Source organism: Chiloscyllium plagiosum, unplaced genomic scaffold, assembly GCF_037043375.1.
Source record: "Chiloscyllium plagiosum isolate Xiang-an unplaced genomic scaffold, Cpla_swu_hap1 HiC_scaffold_33, whole genome shotgun sequence".
Classification (NCBI taxonomy): domain Eukaryota; kingdom Metazoa; phylum Chordata; class Chondrichthyes; order Orectolobiformes; family Hemiscylliidae; genus Chiloscyllium; species Chiloscyllium plagiosum.
Window position 1 is genome coordinate 2,480,072 of NW_028270171.1, and position 17,940 is coordinate 2,498,011.

Below are 17,940 nucleotides of genomic sequence, written 5' to 3' on the forward strand. Positions count from 1 at the left end.
TTCTTCTAGTTCTCTGGAGGGGACCTACACAATCAATTATTACCCGCGTGAAAGGTTCTTCGAATGCAGAAATTGGCAACAAAGGTGCTGGTTTTATTACCGTCTGTGGCTTACGTACCATTTGGTATATATGACACTATGGCAAAAGTTAACCACATCCTTGTGCATTCCCAACCAATAAAAATGTTTTTGTATTTTAGCCTGAGTCTTTCATACCCCTAGGTGACCTCATACAGGTAGTTCATGTGCTACCTATAACACTTCCTGTCTGTATGCTACTGACAATACAATCTGGTGCATTCAGCCCATTTTACCTCCGCACTAACCTGCTGTGGTCTCCATTTTCGTCTTAGGATTCTATCTTTCAGATAATAACCCTCAGGAATATTCTCCGCCTGCTTTTTGGAATACACAGCCACATATACATCTTTTATCATCTTGCCTTTCTGTTGCAAGTGTCTTAGCTCTTAAGGACTAAACACTTCAGTCTGACCCTCCTCCTGTTCAGGTTTTTCCTGCACCATTATGTCAAATAGGTAGTCTCTTAACTGAACCTCAACTCCTTCATCTTTCTCTTTAGTTTTTGCTTCATGATGTGACTTATGATTTTGGGATCTTGTTACTACACAGTCTGGGAAAATACCAGAGTATTTTTCTTTTAACTCCTCAGTTTCTTGTTCTTCCTTGGGCTTCTCCACAACAAGAGATGTCACTCCCACCTTGGACCCTGCTAAATCGTTCCCAAGATCAAACTGGATTCCTGGAACTGACACTCTGTCAATCACTCCCACTGTAACTTCCCCAGTCTTGAGTTCACACTCCAACCTGATCTTACATAGGGGAATGCTAAATTTCTGTACATCTATCTGACAAATTACCACTTTCTCGGGTAACGTCAGAAAGTGTGCAGATTCACTCATCTCTTACTAGTAGAGACCGGTTAGATCCTGTATCTCTCAAAATTTCTTGTGTCGTTGCCTGCCCCTCTTTCTGAGTAAACTTTACCCATCGAGGTGAATTCTTTATAGAGATCAGGTACTAACTCCATACCCAGCCCTTGCCGAGGCTGTGCACTCACCTGCAGCTCCTTGGCTCTTCTTGGGGTTTCCTTTACTACTTTCACTAATGCCACTGGCTTAGCTTCTTTTACCACATCTTTGCCCATTATGCCTTTCTTTAACGGCCAGCACTGTGACTTTACATGTCCCCCTTTACCACCATGGAAACATCTGAGGCCTTTCACCTACTTGCCACCCTCTTGGGCTTCTTTTTTAACCTGTTGTAAACACTTAGAAGTGTTCTCTATTCTTTGTTTCTTGTGTAGGATCTCCCCTTCTCCCAATTTCTATCCCTCACAGACAAAATTCTGCCCGGAATCTTGGCTTATGTACCAACATGTATTCATCTGCGAATTCTCCTGCCCTTCTCATTTCCTGAACTTCCTGTGAATTAAACTACCCCAGCAGAATAATCTGTCTTAGAGCCTCATAGGTCTTATCTATCTTTAATGCCCACACCCATCAATCAAAGTGACTATGTTTAATTCTTTTGAACTCAAAATAAATCTGACCTGGTTCCTCCTTTTGTGTTTCTGACCTGCTGTGTGTTTGCTTCTGGTACCAATTCATAAGCACTTGAAATAGCCTGTTTGACCACTTCATAATCTCTTGACCCCTCATCTGACAGCATGGCAAATACCTCACTAGCTCTGCATACCAGTTTAGTCTGAACTAGCATTACCCATGAATCCTCGGATCACCCCGTCTGCCTCGCCAATTTTTCAAATGAAATGAGGAAGGCTTTGATATCTTTCTCATCAAAATGTGGCAGAGTTTTGACATATTTGTATATATCACTACCTTCTCTTTTAATCTCCATCCTGTTAACTTGACTTTGCTTACTAAGTTGCAACTTCTCAAGTTCAAATTCTGTCTCCTTTTGCTCAGCTAAGAACCTTCCATCTCTTGCACCTTTCTTTTCTCTCCTCTCTCTTTCTTCTATTTCTCTTTCCCTTTTTTCTTTCTCTCTCTTTGCTCAACTAAAAACCTCCTCTCTCTTTTTCCTCTCTCTCGCTTTGTTTATCTTCTAACTCCATTTTCCTCAATTGTAATTTTTTTTTTAACTCTACTGTACTTATCTGTTTCTCTGGCATGCCTAAGTGTTTGAGTAATTCCCTACAATTTCAGCTTTGTTTTTGTCCTTGGTTAAACCCAATTCTAATCTCTTTGCTAATTATTAAAGTATGTCTTTACTTTTCTTTCTAAACTTTCTTGGCAAATTTGGGAATCATCTTCAAACCCCAGAACTTCTTTAGCAATTTTAACAGCCATTTCTCTCACTTTTAATTGAACCAACCACAAGTAACCGAAATTAAACAAATTGTCCCCCACGTTTTATTTAAAGATCTAGGACACTAATCGGCAAGTGTTTAAATGTGCTGGGCTTTTGTCAAACCCCAAATCTATTCAAATCTGTCTAAATCTCAGACTGGGTCTGTCTAAGCCTGTTCACTTCACGAATCCGAGACCCAAACTGTTCAAATCCTGGCATGGAGCCCCCAAACTGTTATGACATGAGGTAAAACCCTCTGCTAATTTAAACCTGACACAGAGAAGCTCACCATGCGCCATAAATCTGTTAAATTTTGAGAGGCAAAGAACTATCCCAGCGGTTACTATTTAAAGTAAAAATTAACAATTTTATTTTTTAAGTCCAAAAAAGAACATTAGAGAGCTATTTAAAACTGCTTTCTCTTAAACCTATCTTGCCTCCCACTCTACAATACTGTTTGGATAAAAAAAAATTACGTTTCAAAACCAGTCAGCTTTGTTGACTTGCCTTTGTAGGTTTCCTCTGTAGATTTTTCTAGAGTTAAGGAGATGTCCAGCATGGAAACAGACCCTTCGGTCCAACCTGTCTATGCCCCACCTGCCAGCACCCGGCCCATATCTCTCCAGACCCTTCCTATCATATATCCATCCAAATGCCTCTTAAATGTTGCAATTGTACCAGCCTCCACCACTTCCTCTGGCAGCTCATTCCATACACGTACCACCCTCTGTGTGAAAAAGTTGCCCCGTTGATCTCTTTTATATCTTTCCCCCCTCACCCTAAACCTATGCCCTCTAGTTCTGGACTCCCCGACCCAGGGAAAAGACTTTGTCTATTTACCCTATCCATGCCCCTCATAATTTTGTAAACCTCTATAAGGTCACCCCACATCCTCCGACGCTCCAGTGAAAACAGCCCCAGCCTGTTCAGCCTCTCCCTATAACTCAAATCCTCAAACCCTGGCAACATCCTTGTAAATCTTTTCTGAACCCTTTCAAGTTTCACAACATCTTTCCGATGGGAAGGAGACCAGAATTGCACGCAATATTCCAACAGCGGCCTAACCAATGTCCTGTACAGCCGCAACATGACCTCCCAACTCCTGTACTCAATACTCTAACCAATACAGGAAAGCATACCGAACGCCTTCTTCACTATTCTATCTACCTGTGACTCCATTTTCAAGGAACTATGAACCTGTACTCCAAGGTCTCTTTGTTCAGCGGTACTCCCCAGGACCTTACCATGAAGTGTATAAGTCTTGCTAAGATTTGCTTTCCCACAATGCAGCACCTCGCATTTATCTGAATTAAACTCCATCTGCCACTTTTCAGCCCATTGGCTCACGTGATCAAGATCCTGTTGTAATCTGAGGTAATCTTTTTCGCTGTCCACTACACCTCCAATTTTGGTGTCAACTGCAAACTTACTAACTTTACCTCTTATGCTTGCATCCAAATCATTTATGTAAATGACAAAATGTTCTAGGTCAGCTTTTCTTCGGTCTTCTGCACAACTTTTCTTACGTACAGGTACCTTTCAGTGAGCTATTCGGCTAGTAGTCTATACTTGTTGGTGTTCTTGGCAGTTCTCCCCCTAACTGTTCAAACTGTCTGGTTTAAACCCCAAAACATCAGATCATTTCATTGGTTTGATGTTATTTCAAATTTGTTTGGATTTTGGCACCTGGGGCATAATTTAAACTGATTGGCCGAATTCGAATTTGTTTTTGTTCCATAGCATTGGAACTCCAGCTACATGTTTCAGCCAAGTGTTACATTTTTAAATTGTTTAGTGCTGACTGTGTTTTCAGTCAGTCCTTGCTAGCTTCCTCTCTCTCTTGAAGGTACAGTACACACCTACACCTTCATAACACTTTTGGGACGCTGCTCCTTCAGGTAGCTGTTTAGCAGGATCAGGGACACAGAATTTATAGCAATGCATTACAGTGTCATGCAACTGAAATTATATATTGAACAAACCTAGATTGCTGTTAAGTCTTTCATTTTTTAGAATGGGTTACAGGTTCGGTTCTTTAATATGTAAATCCCAGAATTTTTTTAACTCACATTCTCAAGATAACTTAAAGTTTTATAAAACAAAGTGACATCTCAGCTCAGATAGTGCATTAAAGGTATGCGGTTAGAGTCTGTCTGTATCCCCATCTTGAGTTGGACTGGTTCTATTTCCAAAGTAGGAATTTATAAAATATTGCGTGGATTGATTGTGCCTGCATTGACTGCTTGTAGATTATGTGCTTTTTGAGCAAAATAGAACATATCTGCAAATATAATTCTGCAGATGCAAAACCCCCATAGACTTATATGTGTGTGTGCATGCATGAGAGACTGAGAGTGTGTGTTTGCATGTGTGCATACTTGGTAAAGTGTTTGTGAGTGTGATGGAGTATAAGCCTGTGACAGGGTGTGTGCATGGATGTGAGTGTGGAGGGTGTATGTATGTATATGTGTGTGTGTGTGAGAGCGTGTGTATATGAGAGAGTCATGTATATGGGTGTGTGAGTATGTAAGAGTGTGTGACAGAGAGAGAGTATGGTACAGTGGGGTCACCTGTAATGTGACATGAACCCAAGATCCTGGTTGAGGCCATTCTCATGGGTTCTGAACTTAGCTATCAGCCTCTGCTCCATGACTTTGCGTTGTTGCTTGTCCTGAAGTCCGCCTTGCAGGATGGTCACCCGAAGATCCAAGGCCGAATGTCCCTGACCGCTGAAGTATTCCCTGACTGGGAGGGAATACTTCTGTCAAGCAATCCGTTGTCGTAGCGTCTGCTTGGTCTTGCCGATGTACCATGCCTCAGGGCATTCTTGCCTGCAACATATGACATAGACAGCATTGCCCAAGCCTCATGAGTACCTGCCGCATACATGGTGGGTGTTGTCCCCACATGTAATGGTGTACATGTGGGGGCACCACCCACCATGTACACGGCAGGTATGCATGTGACTCGGCTAACCTTGTCTATCTCATATGCTGCAGGCAAGGATGCCTTGAGAAATGGTACATTGGCGAGACCAAGCAGACGTTATGACTGCGGATGAATGGATACTGTACAACAATCACCAGACAGGGATGTCCTTTCCTAGTTGGGGAATACTTCAGCGGTCAGGGACATTCGACCTCGGATCTTCAGGTGACCATCCTCCAAGATGGATTTTGGAATATGCAACAACGCAGGGTGGTCAAGCAGAGGCTGATAGCTCAGTTCCAAACCCATGAGAATGGCCTCAACTGGGACTTTGGGTTCATTCACAGTACAGGTGACCCCACCACACTATTTGCTCTCTCTCTCGTGCGCACACACACACACCCTGTCACATGCTTCTACTTCATCACACTCTCTCAGACACTTTACCAAGCATGCACACAAGCAAACACACACTTTCTAACGCACACACCTCTCTTGCTCATGCATGCACACACACTTAGAAGTCTGAGGTAAATTTGCATTTGCAGAACTATTTTTGTAGATATATTTTGCTCAAAAAACGTACACGTCTGCAGGCAGTCAATCCATGCAATATTTTGTAAATTCCTACTGTGGAAATAGAATCAGTTTGACTCAAAATTGGGATACAGACAGACTCTAACCTCACACCTTTAATGCATTGTCTGAGCTGAGATGTCACTTTGTTTTATAAAACCTTAAGTTATCTCAAAAATATGACTTAAATGAAGTTCTGGGATTTACATATTAATGAACCGAACCTGTAACCCATTCTAAAAGATGAAAGACTTAATGGCAATTTAGGTTTCTGTTGCATGACACTAATCTTTTGCTATAAATTCTGTCTTATGATCCTGCTCCACAGCCACTTAATGAAGGAGCAGTGATCTGAAAGTTAGTGCTTCCAAATAAACCTGTTAGATTATAACCTGGTGTTGTGTGATTTTTAACTGTAAAACATACCAATACACTATTTAAATGTCTAAAAATTGCAAATTATCTGTTAGTTTATTTCAGCATTACTTATGGGAGCTTGATGTTTACAAACTGACAACTGCTTTTTCTACATGACAGTAGTGACTGAACCTCAAAACAATAACATCTCATTGGCTGAGGTAGGATTTCCTGAAGCACTATATAAACAAATTCACTCTTTGGTCTTTTATCCAATGTAGTATTTGTGTTTATTTAATAATATTCAGTAAAGCCAGTTCTGCTTACTTACTGTTATTTGGTAAAGTGATTGTTTACTGAAGTAGTGAAAGTGAACTTCATTTGCTAGAGACAGCAGAGTTTAGAGATGAATTGACTGTTCGTTTCAAGAAAAAATATAAAGAATACCAGAAATGCTTCATTGCATTCATTGATCTGACCAAAACATTTGATTTATTAAAAATTAGGAGGTTCTGTGGATTATGTTCCCAGGATTAGGATGTCTAACAAACATCCTCACAATCTAGCAGCTGTTTCATGATGATATGACTGCAACCATCTTGAGTAGGAGATCTGAAACAGATGGCAAACTCTTTAACCGCAATCACCTCTGTGTCCCAAATTGAAATAACTACTGTAGACATGCATGATTTACAGTTTGTGGATGATTACTGTGAAACTGCTCATTCTGCACCACGTTTGCAGGTCACTCTGAATCTTTTCAACTTTGCACACAGGAAGCTTGGTTTGACCATGAGTGTTTCCAAAACAAAACTTATGTCAACCCATACCTGGTCAGACAAATATTCTACCTTCCTAATGTGCTCAATGAGGGAAATGTTGAGCATATGCCACCTTTGATGAAGAGATCCAACATAGGAGCGGTTGTGTCTGTTCAACTTCCTGCAAATTACAACAAAAGTGCTGACAGCAAATACCTCAACAAATTAACAGAAGTCCTAGTGTACAGAGCAATTGTATTCACCAAATCCCTATACTGCAGTGGGATTCAGATAGCATATTAGTCATGCACAAAAACATAAAAGAAATTCTGTCAGCAATCTCTCTGCCACATCCTTCAAATTCAATGGAAGGATTGTTGAATAAATGCAATGTCTTCCTTGAAGCCAGTTCCACAGCATTAAGTTAAAACTCTTGCAGAATAATGTTCCATGGGCTGGACATTCTATCTGAGTGACTGGAAACTATCTTCCAGATGAGGTTGAGGAAAATGCTTCAAAGAGACTCTGAAACTCTCTTGAAGAATGGCAGCATTGATCACCAGGTGGGGCTTTCTGCCAATCACTGGTGAAATTCATCTCTCGCTGTATCAGGTGTTGAGGCCAAGTGATGGTGAAGGAAAGAAAAGGAACAAACCAGGACTGTGGTTTACTTCGCTCGTTTTGTAAAATATTCTGTGGCACCTCTCTTGACCTCAAACCTAAAAATGATTAATTCAGCACTCTAGAATCTTGCTGTGCACGGATTGACCACTGCAGTTCCTATGTTACAATATCTTTGCTACTGCTCCCACATGGATATCCTACCCTGTCTGTCCAAAGATTGAAGGGTTGCGAATTGACCTGTGAAGTCAAATGAAAGCATCATCCACAAATGGAGGGACAACTAATGATGGCATCATGTGGTGAGAATTATGATAAATCATAATGTGTGGTGATCGATGATTTATTTACCAGACATATTTATTTGGGGTATTGACGACTGCTGCTCCATTCAGTACCTTAAACTTTCATTTCTTCCAATGTTTGCCCTCCACAAGATATACGGCAACAACTCACCAAGATTCTTTTGACAGTGTCTATATCATCTGGAAGAATAGGGCAGCAAGCACACACGCCATGTTGCCTTCATTGTTGCTGAAAAGCCTGGAACTTCTTCCTTAACAGAATTGCACACACAGCTGCATCAGATGGACTGCAGTGGTTCCAGAAGTTAGGTAATCCCCAACTTTTTAAGGACAATTAGGGATGGACAATGAATGCCTACAAGTGACATTGACATTTCAAGAACAAATAAAGTTGAAGCTAAAGATTGGAGGTATGGATAAGGATGTTAAAAAAAATGAGGTGAAAGGTTAGGAAAATGAAGGGCAGGAAATTGAGGTGAAGGAGAAAATGGAGGTGAAAATACTCATGTCTGAGTGAATGAGACAAAAGATTTGTTCATTCCTAGCATCTCATGGGAATGAAGTTTAGCATTGTTTTAGCATGAGACATTGAAGGATTCCTTGCAGCTATCGAATTTCCTTGAGAGATTAGGTCGTATGGAATATTTTGTCCCCAAATAAATTTGAGCAGAAGTTTAACCTGGATCCTACAATGCATCAGCACTGTCACAAAACTAAATCCTGTTTGATACTAACAGAATATGCATCACGCTAGTTACTTCTATGGGGAATTCTCAATTCCATTGAACTATGCTGGTCTGTTTGTGAAGTGGGAATATTTCTTGAATTATTTGGAAAATCCCTCACTTCAACCCTAAAGTGGAGATGCTGGTGTTGGACAAGGTGTTGGACTGTGTTGGACAAGACCTTGTGTGATTTTTGACCTTGTTGAACCCTGAAGTAAGCTACTAAATGACTTTTGTCTATGCTGGGAAGGTTGTTTCGATGATTTGGAAAGTGACTGTGTTATATCTGGAGATGTTGACTCACCTTACCCACAGCATGTACCTGTACCATCATTGAATCAAATTATTGTTTAGGTATCATGTTACCACTTAAAATTAGTAGTTATTTTTACAGCTCCACTGTGCTTTTGACACTACTTATAATGCAGTGTAAATGTGTGTGCACTTTGTTACACAGAGATGTACACGGATTGGTGACATAGCAGCTGATACTCCCATCATACTGCTCAAGCATTTCACAGCGTAAGATCACTTTTTACATTCTTTACCATTCTTAACCAAAGTTCAGTGGTTAGCATTCTCATCTGAGAGTTGCAGCATTTGAGAGGTCAAGTCCCACTCCCGGACCTGAGTACAAGAATATATACTCTGGCTCTGTAGCACTGACGTGAGAGAGTGCTGTACTGTCATATCTCAGATAAAATGTTAAACCAAAGCCCCATCTGCCCATTCAGATTATTGTCAAAAATCCCATGGTAGTATTTTGAAGAGAAGCAGGGAAGTTCACCCTTGTGTTCTGATCAGTATTTATGCCTCAGTTACCATCACAATGTGACAAATTATTTGAACATGGTTACATTGATTATGGGATCTTGCTGTTTGTATATTGGCTGCTGCATTTCCTACATTGCACCAAACAGGGATTACACTTCAGAAGTACTTACTGGCTGTAAATGATTATTAAATGTTTAGTAGCTATGAAAGTGCAGTATAAAATGTATTTTTTTCAATTGCATTATATACAGGGCTCTGTTTCTGTTGGTCCTGCCCCATGGAATTCATTTGTTCCTTCTTTGACTTGATGTTTTCTTCCCATGTCCAGTCCCTTTTCACTTTAATCCATAATTCCTCTGATGCTTTATATCAGTTTCAGAATTTCTAGATCCAGCTGCCTTCTCTTTACTATGAACATCCAAGCCCTTTACACATCCTTCCCCTCATCAGGATGGTCTCAGGCTGTCCGTTTTTTCCTGGAAAACAGGCCTGAACTGTCCCCATCCACCACCACCAACTTCCTTCACCTGACTAAGTTTGTCTTCTCTCTGAAGAACTTTTTTTAACTCCTCTCGCTTTGATCTGGTCTAAGGGATGGCCATGGGTACTTGGGCCCTAGTTATGCCAGTCTCTTTGTGGGTCATGTAGAACATTCCTTGTTCCAGTCTTACTCCAGCCCCCACTAATAACTCTTTCTGCAGCATATCGATGATATCATCTATGCTGCTTCCCTCTCTTGTCCAGAATTAGAGAAGTTTATCTATTTCCCTTCCATTTTCCCCCTTGCTCTCCCAGCTTCACCTGGTCCAACTCTGGAGAGAAGAACAGTTGGGCAGGCAAAGGAATTGGTAAAAGTCAGTTTGGGAGAATCAGTAAGTGTCAATGGGGACCAATAGTGGCTTGTTTGTGAATGCAGCCCATGTGATGACAACGTCTGGTGTGTGGCACTTGGGTGAGCAATTTGGAGAAGATGCTGAGGCCCTAAAATTATTGAACTCAATATTGGGTCCAGAAGACTCAAAATCGGAAAATGAGATGCTCTTATTCCAGCTTATGCTGAGCTTTGCTGGAATGCTGTAGCAAGCCTGAGACAGAGATGTTGGCCAGGGAATGTGTTAGTGGGTTGAAGTGGCAGGCAACAGGAAGCTCAGGATTATTTATTTATTTATTGCCACATGTATTTTGCTACAGAATACTGTGAAAAATGTTGTACAGTATCACTCCTCTCTCGCGCCATCTTAAAACACACAAATAAACCAAAAAATAGAACACAAATGCAGAAAATAAAGAAATAGTGTTCAACTTTACAGTCCTTCAAGTTAAGTGTTCTGCCATGATCCTGGTGGCCACGTGTGAGTTCCCTTCGCTACACTACTGCTGCTCTCGCAAGAGTCGCCACTCTTTGATGTCGTCTTGCCTCAACTGATGCCCTTGCCACTCTCGGTCCTCACTGGACATTGCCAGTACAGTCGTCACTGATGCTGATGAGTACTGCACCAGCCCAAACTTGACTCTGCTGCTGTGAATTCGCTTCATGCCCACCTCGTGATGCAGCCTCTGCCATTGGTTCTTGTATGGGGCCTAAACCCACCTCTGCTGTCTCCTCCATGAATCTGTGTGGAAAGCAAACGCCGCCAGGGACCCAAACTCGTCTCCGTAACACAAACATGAATCAATGCCAGGTCCACCTTGTCGATACAGAAGCTCTGGGCTCACTTCGAGTCCGCGCTGGGCTCACTTGCCAATGTCGTCTCCTCGACTGAGCAAGAGGTAAGTAAGAGAAAGGAGAGAAAAAGGAAAAGAAACGAAAACAGAAGCCGACAGAACAGGCAGTCCCCGAGTTCAGGAGCCCTACTCTACTGCCATCTTGGATCTATTTGCATTTTTTTTAGACAGAACGTAGGTGTTCTGCAAAACAGTTGCCCAGTCTGAATTTCACCTCCCCAGTGGACAGCAGACCACATTACAACCAGCGAATACAGTAGACTAGATTGAGTGAAAGTTCATGTAATGCTGTTGGAGATTGTGTACGTGTTTCTAGAACCTTGATAGCAGGAAGCCCATGACCAATATATTCATCACACTAACTTCAGTTTTTTGCCTCAACTTTATGCAAATTTCAACAACTTCAATTTAAAAGTACTGAAACTTCAGAACTCACTGATTTTGAGCAGACAGAGAATCAGCAAAAAAAAAGTCTGCATGCTTGAAAGTCAAGCAGGATAAATAAAGAAATAATGAAAAAGTGACTCTTCAGTTGAACAGAATAAAAGATACAGAGAGGTAGATGAGTGTGGAATGCAGTTAAGATTTGTGAGTTCTGAAATGAAGCATCCTGTATTTCTGCCCTCCACCTTCAGCAGTTTGCATTTGGACAGCACAGACGTGAAATCAGGCAAGAATGAATGGCAAAACAAAGAGGAGATTAGGAGAGGTGGTTGAAAGCTTCATGAACAAGATGGATTTTACAGGGCTTTAATAGAGAGGATTGAATAGGGGAGGAATTTTAAAAGAGATTCACTACATGTGTGGCCTAAACCTGTGAAGGAACAGCATTAGAAAATCCAGAGGTCTGAAGATTACAGATAAAACTGAAGGGATTTATACGTGCAAATAAGAATCCTAAACCTTTGCAAAACTGGCAACTATTGTTCCTTAACAGAGACAGTAATGGGTTGTGAGCAGGCTGGTGTAGTGTAAGATAAAGAAGAAAGCAGAGGTTTTGATGAAATGCAATATTGAAGTTAGGGAATGGCATTGTTGAGTGTGGGAGATAATATAAATCTGGAAGAGATTTTCAGTGGTAGTTGAACTGAAGCTAGGGTATGGCCTACGAATAAATTGGAGCTGGGTATTGCTGAAGATTCTCTGGCTACAATTGGATTGAGAAAAATGGAACCAAGTGTGAGTAGTTTCACCTTGCTGCATTATGGAGGAAATGATTGGTATGATCGAGTGTGTTGAGACTGCAGAGAGGTTCAGATGAGATAGTTCACCACACTCACAGTGGGTATCATGCTATTATGATTAGGACCATTTCAAGGCTACAGCAGTAACAGCACATTAGTTGAGTTCATTGGTCACAGGCACTGTGATTTTGAAGAAGCTAGGTTGTTAAAGACCTTTGTGGTGATCAGAATGTTGGAGGTGAAACATTAGTTTGCTACTTGTTATTGTCTGCATGCATACTTTACTTTAAATCTACTCTCTAACCCACTATACCCAAAGATTACTATTGGTCATGTCATCCTGTGTGGAGGGTCAAATGAGGTCAACCAGTACATTGACATAATCAATCAACAAATAGCATAGTTTAGTGTGGCTCTTTATCCAATTGTCAGAATGCCCTTAAGTAGCTGTTGAAGTGTAGTCACTTTATAACAGATAAGGTCCTATAAATCGCATTGCAGTGAAAGACCAGATGTATTTATTTTTGGCAATGTTGAAACAGGGGAAATGGAGGTCAGGATAGTGGAAGAGGTCCCTGGTCTACAAACAGTACTGTATGATCTTTATCATCCATTTGAATCGCTGGTCTAGGAAGATGGTCTCCATTTAAGGTTTCAACATTACTTCCTTTGTATTTCATTGGAACATCTGTTAAGATAATGTGCTTCAGTCTTAGAACACAACATTGCATCAGTATAACATTCCTATTTCTCAAGCCACTACTACTGAGATCTCTCCAAATGAGTGATCGTTTTGACTTAATTCTGAACAACATAAAAACATAGTATATAGGAGCAGGTGTAGGCCATTCGGTCCTTCAAGTCTGCTCCACTGTTCACTATAAGAATGGCTGATCATTCAACAGTCTCCTGTTACTGCTTTCTCTCCATATCCCTTGATGCCTTTAATCCAAAGCACTATATCTACATTATTCTTGTGAGTCTTCAAAACTTTGGCTTCAACAGTTTCCTGTGGCAGAGAATTCTACAGCACACTCTGGGTGAAAAAATTCTTCCTCGTCTCTGACCGAAAAAACCTACCCTAATCCTTAAGCCTGTGACCCTTTGTTCTGGACTCCCTGGTCATTGAGAACATCCTTCCCGAATCTAAGTTGTCCAAGCCTGTTAGAATTTTATAGGTTTCTACGAGATCAACCCCCCCCTCCCCCCCCCCGCCCCCAACCATTCGCTAGTGAATGTAGGACTAACCAATCCAGTCTCTCTCCAAATGGCACTCGTATCTCAGGAATCAGTCTGCCTAAATCTTCTTTACACACCCTCAATAGTCAGAATATCATTTTCAGATAAGGAGGCCAAAACTGCACACAGTACTTCAGGTGTGGTCTCGCCAAGGCACTATACAATTGCAGCAAGACTTCCTGGCTCTTGTACTCAAATCCTGTATGAAGGCCAACATACAATTTGCATTCTGCATCACCTGCTGCACCTGCATGCAAAATTTCAGCCAAAAGAACGGCGAATGCAGTAAAACAGAAACAAAAATAGAAATTGCTGGAAAAGCTCAGCAAGTCTGTCAGCATCTGTGGAGATAAATCAGAGTTAACATTTTGGGTTAAATGAAGGGTCACCCAGGTCTGGTTGCACCTCCCTCTTTCCCAAGATGCCTCCATTCAGATGATATTTTGCCTACTTAGCTTGTCCACATCTCACTGAAGCAGCTCTGCATCTTGCTCTCAAATCACCCTCTCATCCAGCTTTGTATCATTTGCAAAGTTGCAGATATTACATGTGGTTTCCTTATCAAAGTCATTAATAGATATTGTGAATAGCCACGGCCCAAGCAATGATCCCTGCAGTACCCCCACTAGTCACTGCCTGCCTTTTGGAAAAAGACCCATTTATTCCTACTCTGTTTTTTCTCTCTTTGCCAGCCAGTTCTCTACACATTTCAGTACATGACCTCCAATCCCATTCACTTTAATCTTACATGGGAATCTCTTATGTGGGTCCTTATTAAAAGTATTTTGAAAATCCAAGTAGATCACATCTATCGGCTCCCCCCTTATCCACTCCACTAGTCACATCCTCAAATGATTCCAGCAGATTTGTAAAGCATGGCTTCCCCTTGTTAAATCCATGCTGATTCTTTCTGATCTTGTCACTATCTTCCCAATTGTTCTGCTATTATATCTTTCTAATGAACTCGAGCATTTTTTTCCACTACCAATGTCAAGCTAACCGATCCATGATTGTTTTCTCTATGCCACCTTTCTTAAATAGTGGGGTTACATTAGGCATTCTCCAATTCAGAGGAACCCTTCCACAATCTATAGAATTTGGAAGGTGATTACTCGCCCCTCTGCTATTTCTCTGGCCACTTCCTTAAGTACTTTGGAATGAAGCATAACAGGCCCTGGGGATTTATCTGCCTTCAATTCTGTTCGTCCTTCAATACTATTTCACTACTAATATTAACTTCTTTCTGTTTCTTCTTCCAGTTAGATCCTGTAATTCCCCCATATTTTTAGTATGTTACTTATGTCCAAGTTCAGTATGAGCATGTTTGAGGGTTATAAACCTACCTTTACAGCCAGAAAAGAGAGAGAGGTTTTCACATTTTTTTTGTTGGAAGTTAGAGGTTCCCAGTTCAATTTGTATTTGACCAAAGACTCCTAAATGAAGGTTACGTGCTGATCCACCATATCAGCCAGTGCCTTTGTACCCCATGTCACCCTACGTGTCACCTCTGTGTCTCTGTAACCCATACTACATCATGTCTGTCTGACTTGTGTTGCCCAATGTCTCTATGACCCCTGTCACCTAGTGTTTTTAAATCAAAACAGACAAGTAATGATTTCTTATCGGTGGGCTTTATGATCAGTGTGACAGGGGAGAATGGGCTCAATTGCTAATATTCTACTAAAGCTCAGAGCTGAACAGGGAATGAACTTCCTGATAACATTATATAACACACTGTCCGGATCATTTTGAAAGGAAGCCAAGAATAAGCTGAGTTTTCCTGCCAGATCATTACATGAATATGGAACTTTGCTGTTTCACTTGTATATCCATGGGTACATTTCACTACACCAAGAAATGTATTTCACCCACATTTTCATTTCTTTCAGTCAACTGTCTGTGTTGGTTTGTGGTGTTTATCCATTTCAGTATGTGGAAATGCTAGATGTAATGCAGTATAATGTCCCAGACTCCTATTCCAAGCAATAGGAAATGTACAGTATAGTGTTGTATCCAGGGTGAATGAATAGAGTTATAGAGTCATACAGCAAGGAAACAGAGCTATCGGTCCAACTGGTCCATGCCAACCATAATCCTAAATTAAATGAGTCCCATCTGCCTTTGCTTTGCCCATATTCCTCCAAACATTTCTTATTCATGTACTTTTTCAAATGGCTTTTAAATGTTGTAACTGTACAACATCTTCGCACAAACTTTGAGTTGTAACTGTACTCTCATCCGCCACTTCCTCAGGAAGTTCATTCCACACACGAACCACTCTGTGTAAAAACATTGCCTGTCATGTCTTTTTAAATCTTCGTCCTCTCACCTTAAAAATATGACCCTTTGTCAAGGAAAAGATACCCACCATACCGTTAAATGATTTTATAAACCTCTATGAGGTCACCTCTCAACTTCCTACGCTCCAATGAAAGAAGTGCCAGCCTATCCCTCTTCACCTTCTAAGTCAAAACCTCCATTCCCAACAACATTCTGACACATCTTTTCTGGACCCTCTCCAGGTTAGTAATATCCTTCTTATAATAGAACTGGACCCAGCACTCCAGAAGATGCTTCACCAACACCCTGTACAACATCCATGTGACTTCCCAACTCCTGTACACCAAAGGACTGAGCAATCGTGCTAAACACCCTATTGACATGTGACGCAAACGTCAAAGAATTATGTGCCTGAACCCCTATAGGTCTCTCTGTTCTACAACACGACCCAGGGGCCTACCTTTAATTGTATAAGTTATTTGCCCTTATTTGTTTTACCAAAATGCAATACCTTGCATTAATCCAAATTAAACACCATCTGTCACTCCACAGCCTATTGACTCAACTGATAAAGATCAGTTTGTAATCTTAGATAACCTTCACACCAATTTTGCTGTCGTCCACACATTTACTAACCATGCCCTCTATATTGTCATCTAAATCATTTATATAAATAACAAACAAAGTGGACCCAGCACCAATACCTGTGGAACACCACTGGTAGCAGTCCTCCAGTATGAAAAACAACTGTCCATCACCAGTTTCTGTTTCCTGCCATTAAACGAATTTTATAACCAATTGGCAAGCTCACCTGGATTCCCATTTTTTAAAACTTTACAAATTAGTCTATCATGTGGAATTTTGTCAATGGCTTTACTAAAGTCCAAGTAAACAATGTTTACCACTTGTCCTCATTAATCTTCTTGGTTACTTCCTCAAAAAACTCAATCAAGTTTGTGAGACACGGTTTCCCTTTCACAAAACCATGCTGACTATCTCCCACCATTCCATTCCTCTACCAAATGCATATAAATTCTATCTTTCAGAATCACATGCAACAACTTGCCCACCACCAAAGGTTCCCAGGTTTTTCCTTACATCCCTTCTTAAATAAAGGCACAACATCATTTGACTCCTCACCAATATTTATAGATGATGCAAATATTTTTGCAAGAAGCCTCACAGTTTCCTCCCTAACTTCCTGCAAAGTCCTGGGATACATTAGATCAGGGCCCAGAGAATTATCCACCTTTATATTTTCTAAAATCTCCACAAATTCCTCTTCTGTAATGCGAGCTATTTTCAAAACATCAATGTTTATTTCCCCGAGTTCTCTAGCCTCCATTTCTTTCGCTGCAATAAAAAGTGACACAAAATATTCATTTAATATCGCCTCCCACGTCCTAAGGTTCAACAAAAAGATGACCTCTTTCATCTTTAAAAGGCCCTATTAGCTCTCTTGCTGTTAATGTATTTGTAGAATCTCTTTGGATTATCCTTAAACTTATTTGCCAAGACTGTCTCATATTCTCTCCTGGCCTTCCTGATCTCCTCCTCAAGAATGCCAATACACTCTATACTGTTCAAGCGATTCATTTGAAGCCAATTGTCTGTTGCTAAATGTGGTTCTTCTTTATTCTTATGTGATAAGCTCTTCATCCCTGTGGTAAATCTTGTGATTGACCCTCTGGACTCCCTCCAACACCAGCACGTCTTTCCTTAGATACAAGATACTACTCACAATATTCCAAATGAGGTCTGACCAGAGCCTTTTATAGCCTCAGCAGTACCTCTCTGCTCTTCTTTTCTAGCTGTCTTGATATGAATTCCCAGATAAGGACAGGGATTGGTCCATTTAAAAAAATCAAGTGAAAATTGTTTGTTCTTTGTGAGATTCTGGAAGAAGTTTGAGCATTTGGTAGAGTTTGATGGAATGGCACTATTATAAATTCTTTGTAATTTTGAACAGTTGGAGCAAACAAAATTAAACGACAATGCAAATATGTTAGCATACCAGGATTAATAGTGTGTCGGATATGCCAGACTTGATAATGAAAGTGTATATAAAATACAAGGATTGACAGTGTGAGTAACATCAGGATTGACCATAAGGCACAGGAGCAGAAATAACCCA

The 17,940-nt window shown here is 40.7% G+C and overlaps 1 protein-coding gene across 3 annotated transcripts in view; it reads left to right on the forward strand.

Annotated features, from left to right (window-relative positions):
* Positions 1-17,940, forward strand: part of LOC122542084 (CCR4-NOT transcription complex subunit 3-like) — an 89,336-nt gene that overhangs the window by 4,577 nt on the left and 66,819 nt on the right. The window contains exon 1 of one of the 3 annotated variants that reach the window (XM_087978193.1): positions 6,343-6,413. The exons of the other annotated variants lie outside the window; for them this stretch is intronic. The gene's annotated coding sequence lies outside the window, so the exon portion shown is untranslated. Of the gene's footprint in view, positions 1-6,342; positions 6,414-17,940 lie in introns of those variants that run through there. 3 annotated transcript variants of the gene reach the window in all.